We start from the raw sequence: 23,073 nt of genomic DNA, 5'->3' as shown, positions 1-23,073 counted from the left end.
TGAAGTAACTTGGCTTTTCTAGTCTCAATCCCCACCATCAAAAGCATCCTTCAAGGTAGTAAAAATACATGGTCTAAAAATTCCATAGAAGTATATATTCCCTATCTTCAGCTTGGCAAGAGATCTGGGCCCTGTAGACAATGTCAGAGGAGAGAAGGAAGAATGTAGGAGAAATTTTTGAAGGTAAAATTGACAAGAAAATATGGAATGGGACACTGTGAGGATTCAAGAATGATACTTGATTGTGAGGAAGATGGTGGTATATTTTGGAATACTAGGGAAGTTAAGAAAATAAGCTTTTTAGGAAAAAAATAGTTCAGTTTTAGATATGTTGAATTTAAGATATTTGCTGGATAGAATGTTTGAGATATTCAATAAGCAGTTGGAGAAGGGAGACTAGATTAGGAGAATGGTTGGGGCTCCACAAATGGATTTGAGAATCATCAATATAGAGAGAATCATATCAATATAGATAACTTAATCCATGTCAGTTGATGAGATTACCAAGTGAAATAGTAGATAGATGAAGAGAAGAGGTTCCAAGACAGAAACCTGAAACATTCTTGGTTATCAGGTACAGTCTAGATGAAGATCAAGAAAAGAAAACTGAGGAATATTAAGAGTTAAGACTAAGGTTAATTGACTTGCCCAGAATCACACAGTTAATAGATGTCTGAGGTCATATTTAAACTGAGGGGCAGTTAGGTGGCACAGTGGAGAGAATATCTAGCTTAGAGTCAGGAACACTCACAGGAAGAACTCTTCCAGAGTTCAAAATCTGGCCTCAGACACTTACTAATTGTGTGATCCTGGGCATGCCATTTAAACCTATTTGTCCCATTTTCCTCATCTGTAAATGAGCTGGATAAGGAAATGGCAAACCACTCATGAAGAATGGGGTATCCACTTCAGATTTCTATGATTACATGTACACATAATTGTACATATAATGCACATGAGTATAAAGTCCATGAATGAAAATGATATGAGATAAAACTGGAAAAATAGAAGAGAATACACAGAACCACGAATGCTAAGCAGAGGAGTTTGATCTTTTCTTGGTAGACTAAAGAGAGCAATGATTTTTGAACACAGTATGTCATGACTAAGTCTATATTTAGGCAGGTAGGTATCACATTGAGTAGAGTAAAGTCCCAGAGCCAAGAAAGTATTGAGTGTATAGCCTGAACTGAGGGATGTCAGGGTGAAAAGAAGAAAAGGGGAAGTAAGATCTATTGCTGAAGTGGAATGGACAAAATCTGGTCTACTCATGCAAAGTTAGAGAGAGGAAAGAGTCAAGATAGCATCAAATAGGTGAATGATGGCTCCACAAAAAAACTTGTAAATTCAGGAGAAATAGCTGAATTAGGAGAAGAGATATTGAACTTGGTTTTGGGCAGGTTCAGTTTGAGGAATGGGTGGGAAAGCCAGTCTGAGGTTTCCTGTACAGACAGTTGGAAATGCATTCCTGAATACCATAATATGTTTACTCATTCTACAATTGTTGGAGATTTAGTTCGTTTTCAGTTTTCCTATTTTATGAATAAGATGGCAGTAAACATCTCCATAAAGATAATTCTTTTTTTCTTTTTAATTACTTCTTTAAGAGAATAATGTGATCAAAGGATCAAAGGATAAGATCCATTTTATGACTCTTGCCATATACTGTTAGAGTGTCTTCTCCCACCTGGCACAAATCAGGGACCAGGTGTAGATTGAGAGAGGGGCCCAGCATGCTATTTAGAGCTAGAATTGTCTGCCAAGGCCTGGAGGCAAGAAGTCAAAAGGGAACCCCAACATCTCACTACCAGGTAAACAAAGAGTCCATAAACAATCCCCTGACAAGATCACAGCTAACAAAGGTGTAATATTTGTAATATTTGCTGCCCCTAGATCCTTGTTTCTTTACTTATGGATAACTGACTCTTGTGAATTCAGTGAGCCATTTTTAGATCTAGACCCTCACTAATAGTGACAGTAGCCAGAGACCATGCCATGCCTTCTAGACAACCATGCAATCTTTAGTATGGAAGTTTTTCAATGTCAGATTTTAGTTTTAAAATTTCTATTTTTATTTTTTAATAAAGTATTTTTCCCACTCCTTTCTATCTTCCCCTCATGGTGATGGTAGAAAGCATGAAGATGAAAAAAAGAACAACAAAAACAACCCCAAATCTTTGTAACAAATAAGCAAAGCCAAGCAAAACAAATTCCTGCATTGGCCATATCCAAAATTTGTCTCATTCTGTATCTTGAATCCATCACCTCTGTCAGAATAGCATGTTTTAATGCAAGCTAAATACATCATATTTGATAAATATGAACAATAGCCAAGATTCCTCTACCACACAACTCTCCCCCAAAGTTTATGAAATTTAATACTGCATTGAGAGGCATGTTAGCTGTATTTGACTCTGCCCTAACCACTCCACATCAGATGGAGTTCAGTTCTGGATGCCATATTATAAAAAGGATATTGTGTCATTTAACTGGAGAATATAAAAAGAAAGGCAACCACAATACTCAAGTTCATTCTATTTGAGAGTCCATTAAAAGAACAAGGGATCTTTAGTCTGGAAAAGAGAAGACATAAGGTGGATGTTATATCTGAAGGACAATCACAAGAAAAAGGGATTAGATATTTTTGGATATTTTTCTTGCTAGGCTATAGAGGGCCAGAACTAGGGAAAAAAGATGGAAATTTCAGAGAAGTCTAACTTGATTTTATGTAAAAAAAAAAAAAAAGTTCCTACCAACTAGAACTATTCAAAACATAAATGGGCTATCTTGGGAAGTAGTGAGTTTCTCTATCTTTAAATAAAAGCTCCATGCATTGTTATAGTCCATTAAAAAAAAAAAAAGGTTTCATTTAATATTTTTGAATACTCAATCTTTCTGCTAGTCTTTTCCTTCTTTATTCCATTATCTACATAATTGTCAAAATAATCAGTATAAGTCTGATCATGTCACATCTGCTCAAAAGCCATCAGAGAGTCCCTAATTCCTCTAGGATAAAAATAAAGATTTCTCAACCCCTGATTTAAAGCTCCCCACAATCTGGCTGCAACCTGCCTTCTGTAGTTTCATAGGCTCCAAACAAGACACAAACTATACATCTCCTACCTCCTTGTATTTGCATTAACATTGCCCTATACATGGGATTTAGACAAAGATTTGGAACAAAGTAAACTGGTAGCTCAAGAACCAAAGTTAAGTATATGTTATGGGCTTATTCCAACTCTAACTCTTTCCTCACTCTGTGTTGAAACTAAATCTTAACAAAAATAAATTTAGACTGGGAGAATCATCTCAATTTCCTTGTCAGTTAAAAAATGAATAATAATAGCATTTACTTCATAAATTTGTTGTGAGAATCAAATGAGATAATATATATAAAGAACTTTGCAAACCTCAAAGTTTATATGTAGGTTATTATTGTTGTTGCTGCTATTAAATCTTCATAGAAGTGTTCATTGATAAAGTAGCACTTATTTTAAAAAACAATAACCCAACAACACTAAATTGCCAATATTAAATTAGCAACATTTAAATTTGAATTGTTACCACTTTGAAAATTTTAGAATATGTGAGACTCAATTGAAATTGGACCCAGGCCAGGATTTTGGGCCAGGAAGGTCTCATGATAGATAGATAAACTACCTATATGTAGACTAGAGAGATTATATACTTGTATACTATATGTTAGTCCATACATAAGTCATTGGTGAATGACTAGAAAAGTTGGAAGTTGGTATCAAGGAGGTTTTGGAAAAGTAAACTGAAGGCACTTTAGTCTTCATCTAGTCAAACTCTCTCACTTACAAAGAGAATTCATTTGCTCAGGTTCATATAAGTAATAACTGATTGAGGTCAAGATTTGAAACCAAGCCCCTGGAGACTGAATCTAGTACTCTTTCCACTTTACTACTATGACTCTCTTGAAGGAAACCAAGAAATGTTCAGATAGGCAAGAGGAGCATTGCAACAAAACAATTAAGTGATAAGTGAATGAATATTCAGGTAAATTCTAAAGTTGACCACGGGAGATAAGGTAGTGGGAACTCAGCCAGAGAAGTTGCAGGCCAGAAGTAGATACTACAAGAACAAGAAACTAAGGACTGAGGAAATATGGGTTAGAGTTTCAAACCAAGTACTTCCCCACAAATAAATAAGCTACAAGGACCTTTGGATTGTAAAGTGAGGAATTTTGTTACAGTGAAGAAAGTAAAAGTCCCATCTCTGTAAACAGTATTCAAAGTCATGGTATGGCCAGCAGCAAAAGTGGTCCTGGATCCTTAGTTCTCCCCTGGGTAGAGAACATGTTGGTTCCAGGGCAGTCATAACTAGGACATGGTGACTGGGACATTGTCTCAAGATGCTAAAGTCAGAGGGCACTGAATTTAAAGGGTTATGATACCACTTGCATTCTTTTAGCAGTGTAGAAATAAAAAACACTTAGCACCTGGTTAGCAAGAATAATTAGACAAAGCAGGTCACCATTTTTCATTACTGTCATCTCCTCTTCCCTATGTTCTTATGCTAGTGTTCCAAATTCAGTATTTTCCTACAGGGCATTTTTTACGCCCCCAGCCTTTTCCTCCAACTAAGAATACTATTTGTAGTACTTACCTGGGTATATAGCATGAAGTTCTTGTTGTGGATGCAAAAATTCCTACTTATGGTTCTGTTCAAGGGCCTCTGTTAAGCTACATCTGTAGGTGAGTATTATGTGTTCATTTAAAGAGATAAGACAACTGGGATCCTGACTCGGGGTTGGAATTATAGATGCTTTTTACTTTAAATTAATAGCCAAAATTTCTATGTCTGTTCCTTTCTAGGGATGCAATTTCATGGAGCCTTGTTTAGAAGAGAAAATAGAACTTCTGATCATCTTTAAAACAAGGACAGTCCTATTTAGGGCCAAATTTAGAGTATGACCACAATAATATTTAAATGGCACTTTGTACCTTTTAAGATGGGAATTTTACTCTGCAAAAGCCTATAAATGAACTAATGCATACCTTGTGAGAATTCTGTTGTTTCTACCTTTTATCTACTTTAAATTTCACAATAGAGAGGCAAGTAGCAAGATTAAATTGTGTTTATAATAAAAATGTAGTGAGGAGTCGATTTTCCTAATGCTCTCAAACTCATAAAAAGGATAGAAATGAAGCAGAAAAAAGAAATGCAGCTACCTTTTTAAAATGGCTTTCTGAACCCTGAAGAACAAGGGAATTGCAGTTGAAAATCAATACTATCTCATTGCCTCTGTCATTGGCCCCATTCTTTCAGAAATGTTATCTTACTTATCTTTGTAAATCTTTAACTTACCTTTAATGCAGCAACAAACTTGGGAGTCTGCAAAAAGCTAAGATAACTAATACAGGATCCATCTCACTTGGTTGTAAACTGAAGAGAAGTCACAAACAGGGTTTCAGAAAATGAAAGTCTTTTGTTTTTATTGTATAGGCCTGAAATTGAGCCCTTATTTATCCTTCCCCATTTATATAACTGCTGGATATTTGCAATTGACCTCACGGTTGTTTTTATTAGCTATTTTCCCCAGCAGTTCCATGAAGCAAGTTCTTGCTGTTTGTTTCTAAGGAATGGCTCTGGGAGAGCAGGAGAATGAAGTGACTTTTCCAGACTCCCAACAAGTGGATGCAGCAACTGCAGATCCAAGTTAAAAATCTGAGACCCTGAATTGTTTAGTCACACATCTTCCTTACTGTCCTCAGACTCAACTTACTAATACTTTTTTTTTTTTCCCCCCCTGAGGCTGGGGTTAAGTGACTTGCTCAGGGTCACACAGCTAGGAAGTGTTAAGTGTCTGAGACCAGATTTGAACTCGGGCCCTCCTGAATTCAGGGCTGATGCTCTATCTATTGCCCATGTAGCTGCCCCTATTAATACTTGTTTTAATGAGACTTGTTCCATTCAGCGACTTGTTCCACTTGGCAGTGCCTCTACTCTCTTTTCTTTCTTCTTCAAACTTTGGTCCCTCTTCTGTTTTCTCTTCTTTCCTCCCCTGATTTTCTCTTGAGTTTAGAGAAATTTGAATTTCCTGATACTTATTACAAATTGGCCTGCTGCTGCCACAGCATAGTTAATCCTACCATTTCCTTAACCCAAACACCCCTTGTAATCCTTCAGCAAAGATGCAGACCAATCATTCAACAAGATTTTATCATGGACAATACTTTAATACTTTGATATTCAATCTACCCACCCTTTGGTGACTTATGTCATGCCATATTTGTCCAAGGACCCTTTCTCAAAGATTGGGGAGGGAAGGGAGAAGGATTTTTTTTTTTTTTTGGTGGGGGGGAAGGAGTCAGGATTGTGGAATTTTTTTCCCACCCACCCACCAAGATCTAAAATGGGCCTTGACTATATAAAAACATGCGAAAACATATTGTACAACTCAGTTTTACACCCAAATAGCCCCCACCAAGAATCTAAGAATCCTACAGTCTCAGTCATTCTCCACCCTCTCTCACAGGCCTCATTTGGCTGGGGTACAGCAGATGCAAGAGAGGAATGTTCTCCTTTATTAAACCTTCCTCTCTTTGTTTCCCTGCTGAGACAGTACAATGCCAGGCTCCCAAGGTAGACTGATCCCTATCTTCCTTTCCTAGCAGAGATAGGCAATTTGCTTGGCATTCGTTATGAATCAGTTGAGATATGAACAGTCATATTTGTTTATATTTTTTTCTTGGCCTTGTCTAGGAATGTCAAAGCTGCGGTTGTCATTCCAGCATGCTTCATGAAGAGATCAGAGGATGATTAGTTAGCAGTGGGCGTGTGCACCAAACAAATAAAAGCCTTTATGAAATTAGAAGGATGGAGCTGTTTTTATTCACTTCTCAGAATGAGTTTTTGAAAGATACAATATTACATGTGTTTCTGGTGGTCACCTAAGACATTTTAATGTACTTGGAAAAAAAGATAGAATGATAATATAGAGTGGTAAGACCGAGGTGAGCCTCAGTTCTGACGCCTACTAAATCCAAGACCTCAGGAAAATCATTTAATCACTCTGCTTCTCAATTTCCTCATCTGCAAAATGGGGGCAGATACTAGCATTTTCTCTCTCGAAGGATTATCATGAAATGCTATGTTTAAAGTTTTTTGTAACCACGGATCTCTAAATAAACTGACCTTTAAATAATCCTACAGCTTTCACACAGCTCTTAATATATAGAATTTGAGCTTTACAAGAATCCCATGAAGCAGATCTAAGAGATTTTATTATTTCCACTTTGCAGATGAATTAACTGAGGCTCAGAGAGGTTAAAGACTTTGTTCATAATCACAGAGCTATCCCACTGAAGAGGAATAAGGGAAGAATGGGATCAGAGGAAAAGAAGCTAGATAATGGTTTGGTCTTCATAAGGAGAAGTATCATCTCTTCCTCTAAAAAGAAAGGATGGCAAGGGGATTTTAAATCCCCTTAATTCTTCCTAGCTGCGTGATCCTGGGCAAGTCACTTAACCTCAATTGCCTCAGCCAAAAAAAAAAAAAAAAAGAAAAGAAAGTTGCTCATCTGGAATTATGCCCAAAAAGTTATCAAACTCTGCATACCCTTTGATCCAGCAGTTCTACTACTGGGCTTATATCCCAAATAAATATTAAAGAAGGGAAAGGGACCCACATGTGCAAAAATGTTTGTGGCAGCCCTTTTTGTCTAGTTTGTAGAAACTGGAAAATGAATAGATGCCCAGCACTTGGAGAATGGTTGGGTAAATTATGGTATATAAATGTTATTTTTCTGTAAGAAACGACCAGCAGGATGAATCCAGAGAGGCCTGGAGAGACTTACATCAACTGATGCTGAGTGAAACGAGCAGAACCAGGAGATCATTATACACTTCAACAATGATACTGTATGAGGATGTATTCTGATGGAATTGAATATCTTCAACATAGAGAAGATCTAACTCAGATCCAATTGATCAATGATGGACAGAAACAACTACACCCAGAGAAGGGACACTGGGAATTGAGTGTGAACTGTTTGCATTTTTGTTTTTCTTCCCAGGTTATTTTTACCTTCTGAATCCAATTCTTCCTTTGCAACAAAAAATTTGGTTCTGCACACATATATTGTATCTAGGTTATACTATAGCACATTTAACATGTATGGGACTGCCTGCCATCTAGGGGAGGGGATGGAGGGAAGGAGGGGAAAATTCAGAATAGAAGTGAGTGCAAGGGATAATGCCGTAAAAAATTACCCATGCATATATACTGTCAAAAAAAATGTTGTAATTATAAAATTAATTTAAAAAGATAAAAAAAAGAAAGCTGCTCCATTTCCTAACTTCTCTATTCTATTTATAGTGTTATTAGCTATTCCTGTTACTCAGCCTCAAAATGTGGAAGTTGTAATTGATTTTTTTTTTTTTTTAGGAAAAATATATGTAAACAGATGCTAAGTGGCAGAGGTAGAATTTGAATCCAGGACTTCTTGATTCTGAAGCCAGCTCTATCCATTAGGCCACTCCCCTTCCCCCAAATTGCTCCCTATATCTGTGCTATTTTTACATCCATGTTCTTTCTTACTTCCATCCTCTTTTTTCATCATCACCACCATCAGGTTCATGTGGTAATTACTACTTATTTTCACTACTGTGATAATATCCTAATTAGTATAGTATTATATTATTTTTTGAAACCGCAAGTGGATTCCCACTGCCTACAGAAAACATTTTCCAAGCTGCTTAACTGGCCCTGAAGACCTCTTGAAATCTGGCTTCTACCATTTTTTGCTAATTCTCCCCACTATATATCAGGAGAGAAAATTGTCTGCCCTTTGTAGAGAGCCAGAACTCTGGAGAAGGATACTTGAAACAAGGTGTTAACTCAGTGGAATTGATGAGATGAGGGTTCTCTAGTTCAAATATACTTACTACTTAGTATGGTGATGTAATGGTTCTCTAGTTCACACATATTCATTATGCTGTAATGATGTAATTGTACTAAGGTATATAAGGGCTGAGAAGGACTGGAAATGAGACATTCTATCTTTGACCATCCTCCTGGTGCTCTCCTGCCTTCATCACTTCTCCACCTAAAGACCAAGGCCCGTCTGAAGGACCTCCAGAAAGCTAGCCCAGACATTACATCAGTTCTCCATCTTGATCTTTCCAGTCTCATTGGCTTTGCTTACAGATTCCTGGTAACTGGATCAGTGACCCATTTCTCCCAACCCCTCACCCACATAATTTTCAATTGTTATCTTTCCTTTCCTTCAAAACACTACTTAGATACTTCGTAGAGTTTCCTTCTAATTCAAAGGTTTCTCTTCAAATTTCTCTTCAAAAGTCATACATTTTGTAACATTTATATGTTACCTCTTATTACAATTCTTTGTATTTCCATATTATCTCTCCTGTTAGATTTTAAGCTCTTTGAGGGGAGAGATTTGGAATGAACTGGATTTTCAGTGATCCCTAAAATATCAGCATAAGCTTAAGTGAATAGCAAATGCCAAAGAGCCATGAACTTGTAATGGGCTGGTTGGTATGGACACGGAGTGACTATTAACTCTGAAGCAACACTTACTACTTAGTCATTTTATAGGGTGGAAAATTGATGGAGGGGGACTCAGGGAATCTTTGTTTAATTTATAATTCTTTATTTAGAATGTTGAGATTGTATTCACGTTCAATTTTCCAGCTGAGTGGCTAGCTAGTATGAGTGGATTTATATTCCAATGTTTCCTTCTCAATGCTAGGACACTCAGTCACTTTTTGGGACAGAAAATATAAAGATATCCAAGTATTTTCTTTCCTGACTTAGGCTCACCTGGACATATTCCAGAACATCTGTAGAGAACGTGTTGAAATAGAAACCTTTGGCCAACTCTACCTTCACAAAGCTTGTTAGTATAGTCACCAAAGCTTGCCAGCATTGTATTTGGTAGAGAAAAAAATTAAAGAAATCTTAACTATTAAACCTCTTTAGAAAATAATTGATGTCATTTATTCTAGCTTCATTCATGGTTATATTTACTGAAGTAAAATCTTATTTCAGTATCTGTATAAAGGCCAAAGACCAGTTGAAAACTGAAGCAGGAAAGTAAAGAGGGAATACAGTGAATTGTAAAGATCATTGGATATAGCATCAGAGGACTTATGATTGAATCCCAACTTTGTTTGTGTCACCTTTGGAAAATGACTTACACTTTTCCTCAACTATAAAATGAAGAGGTTGAATTAGATGACCTTAAAATTCTTTCTTGCTACTTTAGTAACTTACATGGGAAATGTTATATGTCCAAGATAGCCATTATGATATCATGGGTTCTTTTGAATTGTCATATATTTTATTTTTTGATGATCTTACTCCCAAATTTTGCCCTGCAGAAAGAAATATTTCTATGATAAAGGAAGGCGAACATTTCTGTCATCAACTATTCTTCTTTCTCCTCCTCCTCCTCTTTATTCTTTTCTTCTTTCATTTTTTTTCTTTAATATTGAGAGGTTAACTTATCAACAGCAAAAACTAAAAGAGTTGGAAGGCTGCAATATCCCTTGTGACAAGCACTACAACTTATATCTTTCATAAGATTAAATTTGTCTTATTAACATAAATTCTTTTAGAATTGTATTTTCCTACCTGGATTAATAAAGCTATATATAAAACAATCATGAAACTAGATTTAAGGGGAATGGGAGATTAAGCCAATAAGAGAAAGAATTAATAGCAGTTTTGATCCCTTTATTTGAATTTTTTTTCCTTACTGCCTTAACAAGAAGCTTGGCCTGATTGTAGTAACCAACTACCAAATGTATTTAGGCCTTTTCCAGGTATAGTTTAATGTTTCATATTCCAAATCCAGTACTGTAGTATAATTGAAGCAAGTGGAGGTTGCATGAATGGAAATTTGTGGAAGGATAAGCATACTCTGTTGTCATATACTTAAGTCTCATTATTTTCTACCTGACAGGATACTATTTCCTTCTATTAGAAATGTTTCTTCTCAACAAGAATGTAGTCCATCTGTCTTGTAGAGAAATGATTGTAACCATCTGTAGAATTGGCTAATAATTAATTATATAGTTGTCCTGACTGTTTAGAATATTCAGATCACAAAACTTTCTATTCTGAGAAGTTACCACTTTTCCATATAATAAGTACATTTCAGAGTCTTCCAATGTGATCTGTTTCCAGTGAAAATAAAAATTACAGGAACTAAGTCAAATAAACAATTGTCAAAAGGACCCGGGAAAATTTATCATTAGCACTAGACAATATGAAATCATTCAATGGCCATGTTGCTGAGAGTAAGTATAGAAGGTCAAATATCACAGGTGCTAGACAGTTACATTTAATTGAATGTTCTGGTTTTGGTTTGAACATTCTCCAGATACTCAGTTTAGCTCCTATTAATAGCTGTGCACTGAATTGTAAATGACATGTATGATATACAATGCTTGATAATGCCAGCTCAATTGCACAACTTTTCTTTAGAGTTTTTAACTCTTTGGGTCATCCAGAAAGTCCTGGTCTTCTACTTTCCACTTATTATTAAAAAAAGCTTCCTAATACTATTTGCCAAAATATTTACACATTTCCTTAGATCATGATACCTTCCTCCATATGGCATATGAGTAAAACTCTCAGATGATGCCCAAACTTTAGACACCACTATTTTAAATAAGTTGATTGTTCAAATGTCTTTTGTCTTAAAAAGAAACCCAATGCACAGAGAAGTAAAGAATAATGGTCTTATAAATTTAATGTATATGCCATTTTTAGAAACAATCTCAAAAATAAGGTACATTTCTATAGTGTATTAAGGCTTATAAAGTGCTTTACAAATATTATCTCATTTTATCTACACCACAGTTCTGGAAGATAGATATTATTATTATTATTATATGCATTTTTTAGGTTAGGAAATCGAGACAGAGGTTAAGTGACTTGCCCAGCATCATATAGCTAGCATTTAAATTTGAGGCCAGATTTAATTTCAGGTCTTCTTGATTCTAGATTCAAGGATCTCTATCCAGATAACTGTCTCTAAAAATAAATCTAGTATTTATATAGAGCTTTATAATTTTCAAAATCCTATACATATTCTGTCTCACTTGAGATAGCATACTATCCATATAACAATCCTGTGAGATAGGGACTATTCTAATCTTCATTTTACAGAAGAGGAAATTGAGGCTTTTTATACCTAATTTAATGTTCTTCCTTCTATAATATACATTATAACATTCAATTTATGGAACAAAAGCCTTGGCAATTGTCAGTGCTGTAAAATTACCCATGCATATATCTTATAAATAAAAAGCTATAATAAAAAAAAGAATTAAAAAAATAACATTCAATTTATATGTTTGTTTCAGGTCTGAATTTCCTGGTGTGTAAATTTCCTCCTCCAGTCTATAACTAGACTGGCAACTACCCTATGACATAGCTTTAAATTGTTTTTGGAGATCACTGGGAGGACATTTGATTTGCCCAGAGTTAAAGCCAGCATGTGTCAAAGGCAAGACCTATCCTAACTGTAATGCTAATATGATTTCCATTAGATAGCATCCTTTTGGGGTATGTTTATATTACTACATATTACTATTTACATTTGATTATAACTTAATAATCAGTCCAGAATAGCCACAATCATGAAAACTCTATAACTGAATTTGTAGAAAAAGAAGACCAGAGAATTCTTAGAAGAGCCTCAATAGCCATCTTCAACTATAAAAAGGGTTCTTCCATGAAATATACCTTGGATTCAGGTAGTGGGGCTTGAAGCACAAATTGTGTACAAATTGTGAAGGGGAAAATTTAGGTCTGATATAAGAAAAAACAATCTTCCTGATAGTTAGACTTCTCCCCATAGTTAAGGTCCTAAGGAAGGTAGTGGGTCCCCACGGTTTGAGCTCCTCAAAGGAAGATTTGTTCACCATGTAATGGACATGTGATAGAGAGCATCATGCTTCAGGTTGTGACTTTTGAGGTCCCTTTCAATTTTGTAACTCCTGCAATGTTAACAAGTGGAGGATGAGCACTTATTTCTTTTCCCAAAGTCCTGAAGAAACTCTAAGACAAATATGAAAATGCTGGAGGACTCAACAATTTTGCCCTGTAACCTACAATACTATGAGGAAATGCATCTCACTCTTCTCTAATGCACTTTCTTCAGGGTTTCTGTATAACCTCTGTACACACAGTGACACAGAGAGATATTAACATTGTGCTTGTTTTTCTCATTTAATCAGATGGATTCTTTAGATAGTCTAAACACAGTCTTTTTGTTTTATGGCGAGAACAAAACTACATTTGATGATCAAATGATAGTTTTAACGGATTGAAGAGTGTTTCCGTTAAAGGGTGGCTGAGATGTAAGCAGGAACTGTTTAAATAACCTTGTTTCCCTCTTACCTTGTATCAGGGGGTTAGAATTCTAATGTAGCACATTCATGCTCCAACCTGATTATATCCCTGAGCTAAGATTCTGAGTGGCATCAATCCATGGCATCTGAGGGCTTTTGCCAAAGACATGTCAGAACTCCCTGAAAATACAAATCACTCCATAAATTCTAGACTTACACAACACCCATGACCTCATCGTTGAAATATGTCTTAATGATCTGGTGAGTAGAAGCCTTCAGTAAATGCATTGAATGTTTCACATTGTTATCAGTGGGTGTTCCCTAAAGTTTATGAGTAATGATAGAGCCAGGCTAATTCTCAAGTAATCAGTATCAGCAAAGTGAAGTTTGCAGGGTTTGAATTATGGAATGAAATAATTACCTTAAAGATTTTCTATTCCTATGATCCGCTACAGAAGCTTTAAAAAAAATGTGTCTTAAAATAATTTTGTGCTCTTTGAATCCTTGCCATGATTTCCCCCCCTCTCCCCCCTCTTCTTTCAATCTTTCATTCAGTCTTTTCTTCAGTATGTGGAGCTTCTGGTGTGGATACTCCCTCAGCTGTGGGGACTAGCAATTTTTCTACAACATAAGTCTTCAAGAGGTTACCTGCAGCCCTGACTAGAGAAGTCTTGCCCTTGTCACACAAGGCCAAGATTTAAGTTCAAGTCTTCCTAATTCCAATGAGAGTCTTCTGTTTGCTATACTAAATATACCTTCAATTCATTTAAGCACAATGATAATTAGTACAGTTATTTAAGATGTTGAATTAAATAGCTGAAAATGATTTAAAAATATTCTATCTTTCATATATCTTTCCTTCTTTCTTTTTATCTTTGATGTAGTTTGGTTATCCTTTTAGTAGTAGAGAGGATGCTAAGGGTATGGATCTCTGGGAAATCAAAGTTGGTTAGTTGTTATTCTTAGTTCTCAAAGAGGACCAAAATAACATCATTATGTTGGAGTCAAGGTACAGTGTGTCTACTGGCTGCTCAAACTAATAGAACTTCAGAAGGTTGTGGGTCAGAACAATGGTCTTGGAGTTAGAGTTTACAAGGAGAATCAGAGATAATAGGGGAAGAGTCCATTCTAAGCTTAGGTTTCTTCCTCTGTAACATAATGGTTTATGAGTAGATGATTTCTAAAATTCCTTCCTGCTATAAATTCTAAAACCCTATGGAGGAAAATAGAATGAGGAAAGAGTATTGTAGAATGATCAGTGTAAGAAACAAGAGGCTTTAGCTTGATGAATGTCAAAAATTTGAAGAAGCATCATAAGAAATAATTATCCTTATTTGGTTCAACATTTTAGATGACTGAATTTATTTCAAGCCTTGGAACTGCTAACATTATGATGAAGACTCAAATTTTGTCTTTGATTTTGAAAGTATTTTTCCCTGGACACAAAAGAAAGATGAGCCTTTTCTACTGTCCCTTTCTGAATTTTTAATTATCAATTCTATTCATATTGGTAAATCCTTTAATACCCTGATCATATCATACCTCAGTTTCAATGATCTTGTTAATTCCATTTCACCCAGGCTGAGATATAGTCACACATCTTAAGAACTAATAATCCAAGAAAACTACATAACCTTCAAATTCTTAAACTTTGAAATCTCATTTTCTAAACACAACAATTTATTCCATCTCTCATAATAGATCTTTTTTTTTGTACTTATCTGAAACTAATCTCTTAACCTCTTCCAGTCAATCTCCTTTGCTTTGACTTTACTTATTTCTCCACTTAACCTTGACTACATGGTTTTTCACTTTAACAATTTATTAGCTGCTATCATGAAATCACCTCTTTATCGCCCTTTATCAGCTGAAACTTTTAGCATTTCTGACCTGCTAATCCCCAACTTTGGGCAATTCACCCCATACTATTTTTCTGTTCCTGTTCCCAAGCTCTCAGAATCATTGAAAGTCATGAAATACAGCTGATTTCACTCAGTCCGAATTTACAGTAAATAACCTCAACTGGACTGTTATTGTTTCTTGCCAATCCTACTCTGCTTTTAATGACTCCAGGAACTTGCTCCAGTGATGTCTTGACTTGTGTATGTATGTTAACTGAGGCATTGAGTCTCTTGAGAAGGAAGAGCAACCAATAACAATTTGCTCCAGTTATCACTTTTTCTTTTTCATTAATGTTTCCATCTTTTTCTCTCTACTGGCTCCTTCACATATGCTTAAAAACAAGCTCAAGGTTTCCCATTTCATATTATCCTATGATCCTTCTATTTCCATTCAAATACTATGTAATATCATCCTTCCTTTTAGAATCATTTTTTAAAAATTTTATTCTAACTTTAGTTTTAGCATGACTTTCAATTCTGACTATTGGGAGAAGTATAGCATAGTAGAGAATGTTGAATTAGTAATCGCAGAAATCGAATTCAGATCCTCGCTCTTCCACTTGTGTGACTTTAGGCAAATGAATTTCATTCTTTGGACCCCAATTTTCTTGTCTATAAATTCAAAGTATTGAACTACAATCACAGCTTTTTAAACTATAGGTTGTGACCTCATATGGGATCTCATTACTATATATTGATCATGAAATTATGATTTGTTAACAGTAAATGTTTGATTTGCACACCTATTTTACATATCTATACATCTGGGATCACATAAAAATTTCTTGGGTAAAAAGGGGTTGCAAATGGAAAGAGTTTAAGAAGCCCTGGACTAGATAACCTATAAGGTCCAATTCATCACTGTGATCTGGGATCTTTGGATCCCTTCCCTTAGTTTCTCTTATTCAACAAGCCAGTGTTGTAACAAATAGTATTAATAGAAATTGGGAACAAAGGGAGTTCAGTAAAACTAAGCTTGACAGTGTATATAATATTCCAAACTACTAGTCTTCAGCCTCTACCAGTGAGAGAAGGAGGTATGTTTTACTTCAGTTTTCTCGTAAGGCAAGCTTGGTCTAACTACATAGAGTTCTGTCTCATATTTTTGGTGGTTTCAATTTACATCATTATAGTCATTATAAATATTGTTTTCTGCCTGTGCTTGCTTTACTCTGCTCCAGTTCATCTAAGTCTTTCCAGGCTTCTCTGAATTTTTTTTATATTCAATGGTATAGTTATAATCATATCCCACAATTTGTTTGGCCATTCTCTAATTGATGAATATCTACTTTGCTTTCACAAAGAGCTGCTTCAGACTTCTCAAAGCTCCCCCCACCCATCTCAATCCTTTATTCCTGTCTCACATGAAGAGGTAAAACTCTCTGTATGCACAAATAATCCCATTCTATCCTATTTTCTCCAGTAGATTAAACCATCTATCAGCTCCAATTTTTAATCACTTTCTATTTATTTGCTGCTTTCCTACTGTCTACAAATATGATCATGTCTCCTCATTCCTCAAAAAATCACTAATTGATCCATCCATTCCCATTAGCTATTTTCCTATATCTCTTCATGTCATGATAAGGTACCAGCGGAGGACTTTAGAATAAAATAGTAAACTATGTAATATGTTTGGAGAGCTGGGTAGGATAACATATAGAAATCCTATATACTGAATCCTTCCTTCCCATAAGATGTTGTTAAGGGACAGGTCAATTCTTTGAGAGCCTCCACAGCTGGTGATCATAGCATCTGAAGGGGTTGCAAAGCAGCCTTTGCTGGCACAGGTGTTGTGGACTGGAAACAAGATAAATTGGAGGCAGAAGGAAGAGAAGTCAGACAACTCAACGGCCTCTCAGTCAGAGAGGTCAGAGAACAGCAACTGCCTCTCAGTCTCCTTGTATCATCCTCTCATAAGAGGAGATCTATTCTGGGTTGGATCTCCAGCAGCCACTGTCAGGTAGCTCCTGTGTATTCCAACAAGATGTAAAGAAACTTATGTAAAATGAGATATGTATTTTTAGACATGGCCAATGTAGGTATTCATTTTGACTATATTTATTAGGTCATTTTTTTTTTATGGGAGGGGAGGGAAATGAGTGGTAGAAAAGCTTATTAATTTAAAAAAAGTAATTTAAAATTTCAATTTAATTGAAAAAATAAAATGACCTAAATAGAAGTATCCTAAATATTGTTTAGATCCTCAATAGCAGATATATAGGAGAACATGAATCAATGAGTGAATGAATGAATGAGGAACATCAGATATACATTGGATGAGATGGAATGAGTTAGGTTTTGCTGCACTGATATATTGACATATAGAAGAAGTATAACTATGTAGGATAGTCTATATTTTGTTACAGCAATAATATTCTTACATTAGGCTAATAAACAATTTTTCCGCATGAGTTTTCTTTTCTTTTTATATTAGAGTCTCTAACTAGTAGATAAAATCTTGAAGAATCATCTGGTAAATTTCCAAATTGGAATATTGTATAGTACCTAAAACTGGAATTGGTAATTTAAAAAAAAAAAAAAAAAAGTTTATTCTATTCCTCTTCTCAATTTCTTCCTTTTCCCTCACTATGACTGTTCTCTATCAATGTGACTCCTTACCATCAGAGTACAATTTTTGAATACATTAAATTAGTTATTCTTCACCAAAAACCCACTAGTCTTCAATATGTTGGGTTATTTACAAATATTATCTAAATTGATCAAGTAGAACATGAATTCTGGTACATCCTATCCAGTTAGAAAGGTTTAAGGGAGATTCCAATAAGGGATATTGGTCCATCATAAGAACTATCCTAGTTAAATTCAAAAAGGCTTATCACTACATTGGCCACAGGATGATGAATTTTTTTAGCCACATAAACTCGTAGAAATTCATATATTGAGTTTTGCAGGGTAATGATATATATGTGTTACTTGAAGAATTGTCCTACCAATGAAATTAGGGAAGCTTGAATTATCATGTTTCATCTGGGAATCTAATGTATTTATTCCATACTCAGGCAAGTTCTATAGTGATTGTTATGATCTGGAGACATATTTCACCATTAGGATAGAAGTCTAAAGAGGCTGGAGTTTAAGAATTCATTGCATTGCAGAGTCTGTTTTTGGAGGTTGTAGAGATACTCAGGAGTTGAAAGGAACAGAAAAGAGAAACTGTTTTTCTGAAGAGAGAAATAAGGTTCAGAAGAACCAAAGACTTGACCAAAGGGTCATAACTAAATGTAAGGAATTCTAATCTTCTACTTCTCCATGTACTCCAACAGACTCATTCATGTCAGTCATTCCTGTCATCTTGATTTCTAAAATACCAGAGCTGGCTTTCTTAAGCTTCAAGGCTGGCAGCTCTCCTAGGATCAATGAGCAACTCAGGCTGCAGTGGAGTCCAGAATGCAGCATCCTTTATTCTTCTAAAACCAAAGCTCTCACTTGAAAACAAATGAGCTTTCTAAAAGCCTGTAATTAGAATATAAATGCAATATTCAAATAGCCTGTAATTAGAATGTAAATAGTCTTCTAATAGCCCATGCAAATGAGACTGTTCATGCAAAATAGCACCAATACCATCTCTCTTCCCCCATTCATCTTAGGTCTGGTTGTACCCATTAAAATGTTAACAATTAATGCTAACTGCTTCTCTTCCTCCAACTCAGCACAAGGGACATGAAAATCACTTCCATTTAATGATGAATTGGGCAGATGGTTTTTGTTATTCATCAACTGAATATTCTTTTGTAAAGTACTCCTGGGAAAGCTATGGCCAAACTCCTTAGCCTACAATCCCCAAGTCAGCTCAATCCCCACTCAGGTTATGCAGATTTATAATTATTCACTAAAATGCACTTTCAAATTTAAATAAAATATTAAGTCTTATATAAGGACAGTTTACAATCTCAGTGGAAGAATCTTTTTAAAGCTGTGGGATTGTTTTTAAACCATTGGGGGGGGGGGTTTCATTTGCAGGTGGGAGGACAATTGCTTTTTTTTTTTTTCCTCTTCTTTCCCTTCCCTTTTTTTGTTGTCAAAGCCCTGTAAGTTTTGGTGGCATTCCCTGTCTCCAAGCAAACCAAAAAACAACAAATGCATACACAGACTTGGATTAAGAAATCCTATATTTAGAACACGGGCTTTTGACCTTTCTTTTTCTCATGAATTCCTTTGACAATATTGGTGAAACTTATGGACACCTCAGGATGTTTTCAAGTGCATAAGACAAAATGTAATGGATTACAAAGGAAACAAATTAAATTGAAGTATCTTTTTTTTTTTTTTTTTTTAAAGAAAATTCTTTAGCCCTAGGTAAAGAACCCCTAGTATAAACTAGAATATGGATTCTTAGTAATGCAATTTTCTAACCAAAAAGGATAATAATGACTACAGGGTTCGACATAGCTTTAGGGCTAAGACAAATCAGGCTATTAGGTGAGGATGTTCAGCTACTTTCCTTGTATTCTGACCTTTAGATAGAACAGCTTCTCGGGTGATTTGAGATTTGGGAAGTATGTTAATTTGGAGTAACATTGGTGTTGCCCAAGATTAGGTTTCTTCAGTAAGGGATCATTTTTTTTTTTTTTTATCATGAATATCATCAGATCATCTTGGGTCTAAGAGGTTTCATCAGAATATCTAGATGGGACTCAAATGAAGGCCTCCTTTTTGAGACAGAATCAACGCAACTCTGTAAGCTCCATTTCTTTGACCTCTAAAGTTACTATTTTTGGAGCATTGTCTTCCCAACACTCAGAGTAGACAGGTTTTGTACATTTCCTCCACATTTGTACAACCAAATATAAATAACTAGAAATTCAATGAAAAAAAAAAAAAGGAGGGAGAGAGAAGTAACAAATGTGATCTCTTGTATTTCATGTGTTATAAGTTCTGGTGGAATATGCTCAGAGTTGCCCTTTCTGATTCTGATCTACCTTGTTGGCATATAGAAAGCTAATTCTGAATAAATGGTTACTCAATACTGAAAAAAGTTGGAGTTTCACGTTGATTAAAACTGAGATCTTTTGCAGGGAAGGGTTGGAAAGGCTCTGATGTGAACTGTGTTCCCTTTGGGGGTAAGGGTGCTCCTGACTCTCAAACCTTTCCAGCCTCTAGGAGGGGTACACCCTTCCCAGACAACTCCCAGATAAATAATCTCATTCAATTGGAAATCTTGGCCTGGGGCATACTCTCTATTGAGTGGCTCAAGATTGACCCTATATAACCAAGGGTTTGTCAACCCACCTTTGCAGAAGTCCTAATAGGACTTTGCCCACTGATGAAGATATTTTCTTCTCAGTATAAACCCATCTTTGCAATAGTCCTGGGAAGTTGTCTTGTTAGCTTACTGTTTTCTTAATGTAAATAAACCCATTCTTTGCCACATTCTATTTCTGTATTCATGGGGGTTTGTGAATTCTTTCATAATACCTGCACAACTGGCCAAGGGGATCCCATTGCTGTTAGGGGATCTCTTACCCTCAGTTCTCACACCTCATCATCATGATATGGCAAACTCTGGGTGGTCTCCTGTTCTTCCCCTGCCCCTTTGACAATGGTTGTGGGGTATGGGGTAGGGAAGGGCTGGCCTTTTTCTACCTCAACTTCTTAATGACTGGGCTTATATGTTAACTCTATAAGATAAGCACAGACCTGGGCTCCTCAATTCCTTGTGCTCTTTTGTGATTTTTTTTTTTTTTAAGGAGATGATTATTTATCATGAGATGGGGTTTTGGAGACAAACTTGTGAGTTGAGATGGTCCAGGTAGATGAAGCATCCCTTAAAATTTTTCAATAAGTCTTCAAACTAGAGGTGCCGGTCCTTCTTGAGTACCCCATCCACCCCTATTTTGACCTGTAGAATTGTATTGGAAATCATTTGGAAAATGTAGAGCCAAGCTGAAGTGTAAAATGACCAATTCACAGTTTTGATATATGTTCCAATCAGCTTCCTGGCATATTATAATTGTAGTTATAAATTTAGTTATAAATTCTAGTTTAAGTTTGTTTTTGTCGTATGTGTGATTGTGAGCATTTCTTTTATATATAGCAATAGTCTGTAATCTACAGGATTTATATTGAACAGAGTATCTTTTTATTACCCCTTTTTGGGAAATCTTAGACATGGCTTAAATTATACATCCCTTTTGTGCCATAGTAAGGGTTTAACCACTCAAGAGTATGAAAAAAGGAGCTAAATGTATTCACTGGAAGCCAGGTGCTATAGTGGATAGAGTGCCAGGCCCAGAATAGGAAGACCTAAGATCTAATTCAGCCCCAGATACTTCCTAGCTGTGTGACTCTGGATAAGTTGTTTAACCTATATCTTTCTCAGTTTGCTTTACTGTAAAATGGGGATGATAATAACCACCTATCTCTGACTTGTGAAGGTCAAATGATATAATATTTGTAAAGTATCCAGCACAGTGCCTGGCACATAATAGACTCTTAGTAAGTCCTTCTTTCCTTCCTGCCTTCCTCCTTTTCTTTTTTCCTAGGAGTAAAGTTGGTCAAACCACAAGTCTAGGGATCCAAAGCAGAGGGACATCTTAGTGGAGTATAGTGGTATAGTATCACAGGCTTTGTGGACCTAGCAGCAATTCTTCGATTTTAGATAAATGAAATCAATAAGCATATATTAAGCCTCTATTATGTGTCAGTCACTATGTTAAGCACTGGGGTTATACAAAGGAAAAACAACAAACAACAAACCAGTCTCTGACCTCAAGGAATTCAGTCTGATGGGAAAGGAAACATATAAAGAATACGTAAAATCAAGACTCAGACAGAATAAATTGAAGAAGGTGCAATGAATAAAACAGCCTGGGAAAGAAATGATGAGAGCAGGAAGGAAGTCACCTTTAAAAAAGGAAAAAAAAATCCATTCTCAAAAAAATGTTAGAAGGAAGGGACAGTTTCCTTATGACAAAATAGTCAGTTTGAGTGTATTCATTATACCTTTAACATACAATCTCATCCCTCAAATGTTTAAGCATATAAAGTTTTGCATGAATTATTTCAGAGCACACTTGCAAAGGAATTTCAATTTGTGCTTTTGCAACAGTAATAGTGTCTGAATGTTCCAATGAATCTTCTATGATGAGATCATTAGAGTGATAGAAGACCTTTGCAGTGCTGGAGAACAAAGCCCATCATCAAAAAATACTAAGCTATAGAGTGCGAGCAGGTTTTTATCTCTGTGTTTGTCACATAGCTTTATCTCATTTTCACTGATATTGAATGTCCCATATCCCAATTTTTTCCACTTCAGTTGTCTGCCATTTGGGTCCCCTGAGGACTGAGAACACCCTTTGGGAAAATGTAAAGGTGATTTGTTAGCCTAAAAAGTATTTTTAATTCAAAGGAAAATCCATCTGAAGATCAAGGGCTGGCCTTGAGATTTGCTCTTATGGCTGAAGCTAGTGACCTTGCTTTTTTGTTCATCTGCATTGACAACAGAACATGGGAAATCTCCCAAATATGTTCTCCTCCCATTATAATGTGAGTCCCTTGAGAGTAGGAACTGGCATTTTAAAATTTATATCCGTAGTTCTCAGAACAGTGCTTTTGTTCATAGTAAATGTTTAATATATTCTTTTTATGTATTTGTAATCATACTCACTTACACAATTGGAGAGGTAGTTGGTAGTTCAGTGATTAGAGCATTAGGCTAGAGTGAGAAAAACCTGAATTTAAATCCAGCTTCAATCACTTCCTAGCTGTGTGATATTGGGCAAGTCACTTAATCTCTGAATGCCTGACAAAATGGATCCACTAGAAAAAGAAATGGTAAATCACTTTAGAATTTTCCC

The 23,073-nt window shown here is 35.7% G+C and overlaps 1 protein-coding gene and 1 long non-coding RNA gene across 5 annotated transcripts in view; one reads left to right on the top strand and one right to left on the bottom strand.

Annotated features, from left to right (window-relative positions):
* Positions 1–5,020, top strand: part of LOC141563005 (uncharacterized) — a 116,823-nt gene extending 111,803 nt beyond the window's left edge. For all 4 annotated transcript variants that reach the window (XR_012488300.1, XR_012488299.1, XR_012488302.1 and 1 more), the window contains one exon: positions 4,839–5,020. This is a non-coding gene — a long non-coding RNA (uncharacterized LOC141563005). The remainder of the gene's footprint in view (positions 1–4,838) is intronic.
* Positions 1–23,073, bottom strand: part of STARD13 (StAR related lipid transfer domain containing 13) — a 683,440-nt gene that overhangs the window by 613,144 nt on the left and 47,223 nt on the right.

Source organism: Sminthopsis crassicaudata, chromosome 3, assembly GCF_048593235.1.
Source record: "Sminthopsis crassicaudata isolate SCR6 chromosome 3, ASM4859323v1, whole genome shotgun sequence".
Classification (NCBI taxonomy): Eukaryota; Metazoa; Chordata; class Mammalia; order Dasyuromorphia; family Dasyuridae; genus Sminthopsis; species Sminthopsis crassicaudata.
The sequence above is the reverse complement of the archived record's forward strand: the minus strand, read 5'-3'. Positions and strand labels throughout refer to the sequence as shown.